This window comes from Hippocampus comes, unplaced genomic scaffold (genome assembly GCF_001891065.2).
Source record: "Hippocampus comes isolate QL1 unplaced genomic scaffold, H_comes_QL1_v1.1 scaffold158, whole genome shotgun sequence".
Classification (NCBI taxonomy): Eukaryota; Metazoa; Chordata; class Actinopteri; order Syngnathiformes; family Syngnathidae; genus Hippocampus; species Hippocampus comes.
In genome coordinates, this window is record NW_017805548.1 from 3,048,414 (window position 1) to 3,058,043 (window position 9,630).

The 9,630-nt window shown below is 42.3% G+C and overlaps 1 long non-coding RNA gene across 1 annotated transcript in view; it reads right to left on the bottom strand.

Annotated features, from left to right (window-relative positions):
* Positions 1-6,678, bottom strand: part of LOC109521703 (uncharacterized) — a 23,163-nt gene extending 16,485 nt beyond the window's left edge. Inside the window, exons 1-2 of the long non-coding RNA XR_002169414.1 lie at positions 6,497-6,678; positions 1,915-1,921 (exon numbers count right to left, since the gene is read on the bottom strand). This is a non-coding gene — a long non-coding RNA (uncharacterized LOC109521703). The remainder of the gene's footprint in view (positions 1-1,914; positions 1,922-6,496) is intronic.
* Between the last annotated feature and the right edge of the window lie 2,952 nt (positions 6,679-9,630).

Consider the following 9,630-nt stretch of genomic DNA (forward strand, 5'->3'; position numbering starts at 1 on the left):
TACATGGAACGCCATAACCAGGTGGCTGGTCAAAATGGGAAACACCTCCGAAGGTGGTGGAGAATGAAAGCGAAGATCCTGTGGGACTGCCAGATACAGACTGGCAAGATGGTAATGGCGAACCAACCAGATATCGTGATCATAGATAAAGGGCAGAGGAAAGCCGTTGTAGTGGATGTAGCGGTCCCAAGTGATGGAAACATCAGAAAGAAGGAACACGTGAAACTCGAGAAATACCAAGGGCGCAGAGAGGAGCTGGAGGGAGTCTGGAAGGTAAAGGTGACAGTCATGCCTGTGGTGGTCGGAGCACTCGGGGCAGTGACCCCCAAACTGGATGAATGATTGCAACAGATCCCGGGAACAACATCGGACATCTCAGTCCAGAAAAGCGCAGTGTTGGGAACAGCAAGGATACTGTGCAGAACCCTCAAGCTTCCTGGCCTCTGGTAGAGGACCTGAGCTGAACGAGCGGACAGATACCACCCGATGTGTGAGACGAGGATATATATATATATATATTGAGAGAGAGCTGTCAGTTTAGCGCGTTTTTATTGGCATTAATTTAAATGAATTTTAACGGGATTAATTTTTTTCTCGCGAGATTAACACGGCACACGTCACAGCGGATGTTACGTTGCTCTATAAATAAACCAGAAACAAAACAACAAGTGCGCTGCACAGGTCCACGCACTTTTGTTTTGCCAGCCACGGCAGCGCAAGACACCGAAAACGGATATTTACGTTTACATGTTCTTACCGTGCCTGTATGGGTTTTCTCCTGGTACTCCAATTTCCTCCAATATTCCAAAAACACCCAAAGTAGGTTGATCGAACACTCTAAGTTGTCTAAGTTCTAAGGAGTGATTACAAATGCAAATGGTTGTTGACCTATGTGTGCACTGCGATTGGCTGGCAATCAGTTCAGTTTAGAGTGTACTCCACCTGCTGGGATAGGCTCTAGCACGATCGCAACCCTCATGAGGAAAAGGGGATCATAGAGTGGTTGGATGGATGGATGCAATTTGCCCTTTTGTTATCATTTCTTATAAAATGGAAACAAACATTCGAGCGCGCTTTGGTGCCATGTTTCTTCATTGCCACTTGAGCAAATTACGTTGCTATGCAACGTGTGTGGTGATATCATTCACTCCAACTGGAATTGAGCGGCGAATCCTTTACAAGTATGGCAAATTATGCCAAGGAATTGAAACTTTGGGAACTGGTTTTCAATTCTCATCCCGAGGAGAGAAATAAAATTATTGATTTAGTCAAAAAGAGGTCAAGATCTTTGACTGCAGTCTCTCGCTCAATTTCAAAATCATGGATCGATAAGAAATATTTTAATAGTGCCAGGCTATGACACTGGAAGAAATTGAACAATCGGAGCAATCCTTTATTATTGTTTAACAGCCCCATAGTCTTTTTTCAATTTACACAAGTAAACGTTAATGCCATGGTTTTGGCCACAAGGGTGGAGATATATATTACAAAACTTGTTCATAATGACCAGACGGTTTTATCAAATCCTGTTTATTATAGGCCAACATATGCCGGCTCCTACACATTATCCACGCAGCTCGTTATTCTGATTCACCATGCGCTATACTATCCTTAGATGCTGAGAAAGCTGTTGACCACTTGGTTTGGATTATTTATGGATAGTCCTGGAAATATTCTGCTACAGTTCCAATTGTATTAAACTCACTAAATTGCTTTGCAGCAATCCCTCCATTGTAATTGTCACAGGCCGTAATGTAGTTTCTCAATTTCCTGTCTCACATTCTTGCCGTCAAGAATGTTCTTTTTCCCGCTATTATGTGCCCTTTACTGGATGCGCCTTTACTGGAGCGACTAGCAAAATCTATCACACGTCATTCGCTGATCTGAACTATTATTTATCATCATACGGAAAACTTCATAGCTTTATATGCCGATGACATGATTGTTCACAGGTCGCACGCCCTCTTCTATTCCACATATTCTATACACATTCAGTTATTTCATCTTAATTTCTGATAATAAAATTAACAGCTCTCAATCCTCATTGCTCCCATTAAATTTGAAATTAAACCGCTTTTCACTGCCCCCTGACATACCCATCGTAAAACACTTAATATTTGGGCATCGATGTCTACCTTTCTATGCCAATCATATCAATGGAAAAAAAAATAGAAAAATAAACTTTGGGCATCCATAATCCTTATTGAGCGGTATCTTGAGAGATGGTGACATTCTCCACATTTGTTACAGACACGTATTTCTATTATCAAATTGGACATTTTGCCCAGCATGAACTTTTTTTCTTCCATCGTTCCATTAGCCCCTCCTCCCAAATTCTGGAAAAAAAGCTTCACTCCACAGTTTCTACATCTACTGTATATAGAAGGGGAACCATCCCCACATTTAAATGACCATGTTGCAACATTCATGGTGGTCTTTCCAAAGTTAACCCTGTCATGCCTGACCCTTCAAGGAATAGCCAGAAAAATCAGATTTTTGGGAACTGAGATGTTGAAAATATTAATTTAGGTCTCATGTTCTTTGTCCTATCTCAGTTTGATTAATTCCCAACAGTTCGGTCTCTTGGACCCTCCACCAAAGGCCTCAGAATCTGATACATTCTACAATATCATCGAAACATTCAAAACAAAGACTAAGTCCAATAGTCTTATATCTTCTTGCTGTCTGACACGCTTTTTTTTTAATTAACTCCACTGCTTCTGTAGGTAAAACTCCATTCACTTTCCCTAGTTGCAGTGAGAAGTTTCCATGTTTTAAACAATCATTTTTACATGAAAATAACCTTCATTCGTTGTATAACAATCTTACAATCTGCGTGGCTTTCCTTGCTTTTGATACTTGCATTGGAGGTCTTCCATGTGATCCAATCAGGTCCCATGGAACACAAAGCTCACCTCTCACACTTTGCATACTATTTTGAACAAAAGCGGTCAAAACGCATGATGCCGATTCTGTATTCTCAGTTTTTATTGTCATCATATTTATCTTTCGATTTTGATAAATATGGTTAAGAGATTGAAATGTATCCATTAATTATAACTCATTTGAGCGAAAATCTGGAAATCACTTGTTGAATGCTCAAGGAATTCTGATCACCAAAAAAATTACGGTACGTTGAACTTTTTACATAGTATTGACCTTATTCCAAGGAAATCGTGTAGGATGAAGATGATATTTTCTCCAAAATGTGACCTCTACACGAGGGTGGTCCATTTTGGAAAAGTTTGTCGGATTCGTCGGGCCGGGTCGGAAATCTTGTCGATACTATGACACAAGGATGTGTGCAAAATTTTATTCCGATCGGATAATTTTATCCCGTCCCGCAGAGCGACCAAAGTTTCCCCTATGGAAAGAATCTTACGGGGCTGAATGGTAGTACGGTTTCTCCCGTACAGTAAGGATTTTGTTTTGCTCAGTTCGCACTTGCAATAATTCAAAGACGGAAGACAGGAACGCATGTATTGCAAAAAAGGCAACCGTGGTTATCCTTCAACACTGGTGAGATTGTTGGTCCATGTTAACTGGTCCATCTGTCTATCTGTCCATCTGTCTATAATGTCCATCAACACTAGTGACACTGTTAGACCGCAAAAAAAAAACGAAATCCGCCGTGCGTGCCATCCCATGCCTACTTCGCGCACCGGTGCAACGCCCGGTGTCGCTCCACGACCTGCAGAAGGTGCTGTCGCTGTTCCTCGTCGCGCGTGATGGCGCCGCAGAACGCGCTGATGAGGGCGACGCCCCTCTCCGCAAAGTCGTTCACCACCCGTAGGTGACGAGCGCGCCGACGAGCCGTGGTGAAGTCGTCCCTCTCCGACCACTCGGCCGGATCGACGTTGAGGAAATCGTGGCCGGCTCCGAGGGCGGTGATGAGGCCGACAGAGTTGGTCGTCGCAAACGACGCCAGCGAACGCTGCTCCACTGCCTCGAGGGCGACGTGGGCACGGCGAGGCGGGTTCTTCTCTTGATTAGCTCCAAGGTGTCCGCGCGTTCGATGTCGAAAAGCGTCCTCAGCTCAGCGTCCAGTAAGAATTCCGGCGATTCTCGACTTCAATTGAAAGATATTAGCTCGCCAGTAGGTGACCGTTGTGTGTTAGGCGTGCGTTTGAGTTTGTCTCCGGCTGCTGAGAGCAGCGATGGAATGGTTAGTTAGTCAGGAGGTGATCGTTCGGGCAACATTCAGCCCAGCCAGTGTCACGCATGCCAAACAGGGCACGGTTAAAATACACATGTTCACCCTATTGAGACCAGTTGTTATGGTGGAAACTTTGGCCGCTTTGCGGGACGGGAAAATATCATCAGATCGGAATGAAATTTTGCACAGAACCTTGTACCATAGTATCGACAAGAATTCCGACCCGGCCCGACGAATCCGACAAACTTTTTTTTTTGCCATGAAAATGTGGACCACCCTACTCTACACTGAAGGACATGTAGGAACATATTGACTGATATCATGAGCCTGTGACTCACTTTTAGAAGGTGGTATATTGTCAGTTATGCTAGGAAGAGTTTTAGCATGCACTCCTAAAACTATATTTGTAAATGACTTTCATTTTCCACAAACGGCTGGTTGCAAGGCATAGGCAGGCTGTAAGGTGACCGTCGGTCATTGTTGATCTGTACTTGAATTTGATGATGTTCATCTGCGAGAAAGCAGACTCACGTTGATCCAAAAAGAGCTGTCAGATTCAAAGCACATCTTCTGAGATTGAGATGCTTCTCTGCCACCAGTGCTTTCCAGAACACTACATGCTCTCCAGGTTGAGCAGATGTTGATCTGGCTTCAATCTCAATGTCATTTTGCAATGTCAGAATCTCATCTTCAAGAGTGGAGCTTTCAATGTCAAAAAGTGATTTCACTTTGTCGGCAACGTCACTGTCAATACTTGCACCAAATGGATAACACATATAGCTGGAGATAGTCTCGATGGATGCGAAGTCAGTAAAGTGCCTCTCAAACTCTGGCAAGATACTATGAACATGCTCCTCATAACATGCACTGTCAAGCTGTGTCACACCTTTGCCTTCACGTTGTAGTTCTGCTTCCACGTGAGGGATGTTGCACAGGTTACCAAGCCGCAGCCTGTTTGACATCAGCTTTAGCTTGCTTTTTAACATGCTTGTCACGTTGCGAGCGAAGCGGAAAGGACACGCTTCATACGCAACAAAAATGAGAAAAATAGGATTCCCGAAACAGCAGACACCAACAAGATCTCCGTACAAAAACATTTTTTAACAAAAACCGCACCGCAGAAAATAGACAACAGAAAACGCTGGTCAAAAACGAGTACCAGGAAAACACGCAAAAAACCCGATAACAAAAAGCGCTTGCACACAAGGCAAGGAAGAAAATAAACTCGATACTATTACCCACGAAAATGGGACAACACCAAAAGAGCCGATGTATAGAACTAGTGCAATAATACGAGAGCGAGAATACCGACACACGGGCAAAAGCAGTGGCACGGCAAGCAATTCTCCGGCAAGGAAGAGCCAGATAGACAGTCCTAATAAAACAGGTGCATAATGACAGATAAGTAGCAGGTGTGCAGCCAGCAAGAGTGCACCGCCCACCACCTGCTGTCGAAAACGGAACATGACAGTGCTCACTGAATTCATCATGTTGACGACATCTTTACCCTTTCCCTGCAGCTCTAAATTCAATTCATTGAGCTCGCCGGAGAGATCAGTTAGGAAAGACACATTTAAAAGCGACTGGTGGTCCTCAAGCTTTTTTATGGTAATCCACATGTTTTGAAAACCTCGGGAAGTCCTTGATTTCAGGCAACAGCTGCGTAAATCTGGCCAAAAATTTACCTCTGCTGAACCACCTAACATCTGTGTGAAGCAGCAAGTCTGTGTGCTCAGCATCATTCTCCTCCAAGTGAGCACGGAAAAAAAGCCTTCTCTGCAGACTCCTGGCCCGAACTTAACACACAATTCTCATTGCAACATTCATCACTTCTTTCATAGTGCAGATCTTTCCACACAACACTGTTTGAATGACGCAATAATAAGTCGGGATATCTGTGAAAGATTCACTCTCTTTGCAGAGTGCAAAGAACCCAATGGTGCGGCTCACCATAGATGGTGCCCCATCACTTCTGAAAGAGATCAGCTTGAAGAGCGGCAGTTTTGTCCCGCTAACAAATCCCATGAAACCATTAAAAATATCCTCACCCCTGGCGTGTCCTTTTAATGACACAGTGGTGAGGAGCTCTTCATTGGTGCTCATGTCTTGAAAAGACATTCTGATGAAAAGACACAATTGTGCCACATCCACCATGTCAGTCGACTCATCAAATTGGAGGGAAAAGCAGTCGCATGCATCACTATCCTTCCTGAGTTGTTCCTCCACATCCACAGCCATTCCCTCATATCGCCTTGTAGCAGTACTGCGGGAGAGTTGTTCTCATTTAATGGCGTCAGTGATCTTTGTTTTCTTTTTAAAGTGAATTAAAAGGCAATTCACTGCCTCGAGAAAGGCTTCCTTCATAATATTGCCGTCTTTGAATGGCTTGTTATATTTGGCAAGGACTTGACTGACCTGATACGAAGCAATAGTTGCGGCCTTACACTGCGTCTTCGGTTTGGTGAAGATTGACTTCCGTGCTGCAAACTGTGTTTTCAAATCCCGCACTATTGTGGCACGTAAAAGTGTTTTTGCAAGGAAATCCCTCTCACAGCTCCTGTGTACCGTTTTGAAATGCCACTCCAGATTCCCTTTCTTTGCCAATGCCACCGTTGCATTGCAAATCAAACAAAAAGGCTTTGGATGAGAATAAATAAAAAAAATAATGTTGCTCCCACTCAGGGTGAAAATGGTAGGTCTTGGCTCGTTTCCCCTCAGCCACGTGGACATTGATGGGTGTGTAACCGCGGTGATCGCGAAATGCTCGCTACTGCTGACAGCGGCCAACTTCCATAAGTGTTACCAACTCATCAGTCAGGAAAATAGCAATTGACTGCCCTAAGAGTCACTAAATGATGCCATCAGGGTGTGTGATTTACTTGGGGGATGTTTTTTTTTTCCTTCTCTTTTTTTTCTTTTGTATTTGTTTTTTCTTTTTTTTAGTTTATTTTAGACAAAGAAGCATTTACATCCAGCCCTGACTGTAAACCTAGCGGGATCAGCCAGCAGCGGCTTCATTTGGAGGAGGGGCCACAGCAGCACCAGGTGCTGCTCATTGAGAACAGGCTTTGCAATGTGCTTTCACACCACAGATTCCAAAAGTCTCCAATGACACCAGAAAGTCACTAGATTGTCGCTCGTTGCTTTTGTGAAAAAAAAAAAAAAAAAAAAAGATTTGCTAGAGGGGATCTGAATACTTGCTAAATATAGCTTCAAAGTCACTAAGTTGGCAACACTGACTTCCTGTCATGTCAAAAACTTTTTTTTCCCCCTACACACCTTGCGGTCGCCTTGGGATCAGTCCGTGGTCTATCAGTAGACTGGTTTGGGCACATCAGATCGAGTGTGATCTGTCATATTGAAGGGGTCATAACATACTCCATTCCAATATACAATAATAATGACAGTAATGATGATGGCAATGATGATGATAAGGGTGAAGCGGATGAAAGGACGTGGCTGGGTGGGGAGTGATTGGTAGATTTCTGGCTTGGAACTACACCAGAAAACAGACTGCTGTTTTCTATTGGCCAAGACCAATTTACAAATACTCGGGAGAACCATCCATCCATCCATTTTTGACACCACTTATCCTGAACAGGGTCAAGGGAGGTGCCTGAGCCCATCCCAGCTGACTTCAGGCGGAAGGCAGACTACACTCTAAACTGGTCGACAGTCAGTCGCAGAGATGAACAAGCATTCACACCAACATCCACACCGTCCGGCACTGAGTGAGAACCGATCCCATGCTGCCAGCACCCAAGTCATTCAGGTGTACCACTACACCATCAGCGACTACTCGGGAGAAGCTCTTTGAAGAAATGCTGAGGAAGGCTTAGTCTGTGAAACCACATCCTCTAAAAATGTAAAGGAAAGAGCTTCAAAAGAATTAAACACTGCTGAACATGGAACATAGAGCGAGGGGTCAAATGTGCTGTTTGAAACAACAGTCTTAGCTTATCAATGACAAATTGCAGGAATTTATTGCACATTTTGCTCAGACAAATGTCTGATCAACTAGGCTGAGAGGGTTTAAATACATAATCGGTAGTTTTAAATAGTATACGTGGGTTGTGACACTTAGCCTGAATTAGGTTTGATTAATGTTCCCTTTATATATATATAATTTTATTTTTTTTCCCAGCAAGAAAATTTGAAAAGCCATTCAAAAAGTCCTTATTGTATTTTGGAGACAGACACAGCACTCCATTAACTTATATACTTCTTGCCACTTCCTTTACACAACGTCATGTTACTCTCAGTATTGCACTGAGGCATCTCTTCATTTAGTTTAACAAAGTTAAGCAACACTTGTGATCGGCCCAAGTTACACCCGTGCAATGTGACGGCAATTTCTGCTTCCGGTGGGTGTAAGAGGGGGACTGTTACAGAACCAGAAATTTTGTCCTCACAGAAACTGTGCTGTAGTTTTCGGTCAATAGCAAGTACAAAATGTTAGCCCACTGACTTGGATAAAAAGAAGTGAGATTTTCTGCTTAATTGATCTGGTAAAAAAAAAGGTAAAATTAATCTGACTACCATGTTTAGACGAGTGTGTGTGCATAGAATGTATGTTTGTAAAGTCATTTCTTTTAAAATTAACTTCCCCTTTACATATTCCCGCTGCATAATATATTTCCTTTCCTTTCGTAAAGGATGGTCAGAACATTTCCTAAGCATCATTAGAATTCAGAAGACCTTAGCTCCAGGTGCTACCGGCTCATCTCACTCGGATAGGATCGGAAAGGAAAGTTCCTATGCCAAAATGATAATCCAAAAAGGGCCCCTGTTGGTGGATAATCAGGCATCATTTTGGTGTACCAAAGGGTGTCTTTATACAAGGGCTGAATGAATTTAGGAAAAGGTTGATTTTTTTTTTTCTGACAGATATTGTGACTTCAATTCAATTCACAATTTTTTCAAATCAAGCTTTAGTACAATACTGAGTATCTGCAGTAACTTTTACAAATACAGTATGAAAATAAAATCACACGATCAAAAGCTTGAAAACTGTGACTAATGATGAAGAGACATGGAAGAGGCTGTGTGAGGGAGGCAGTCCTTTTTCAAGGTTTTTAAAATGGTTCAATAAAGCAAGACCTATTGCCTGTCATTATACATGTATAAATATGCAAAGTAATAATGTATACAAAATTAAACCAAGTGTTTTAGATTTTAAACTAATGTACATGATATTTGAGCAGAAATGTAAGATTATATGTAAAAAATAAAATAAAATAAAAATATTTTTGTCAAAGAATTAATTGCTTTAAACAGAGACTGAGGGCTTAGTAATTTGAGGTGAAATTCCTCTCATGGAATCCAATCACAGTAATCACGTGTGTGAAAGTGTAAAAATCACAGTGGAAGCATTTCTGAATGAGTATGGATTAGAATAAATAATAAACAATAAAGACTAATGTAAAGTATTCTCTCTGCTTCTTTTCATTCAGATTTTGCTTTTTGATGTAAAC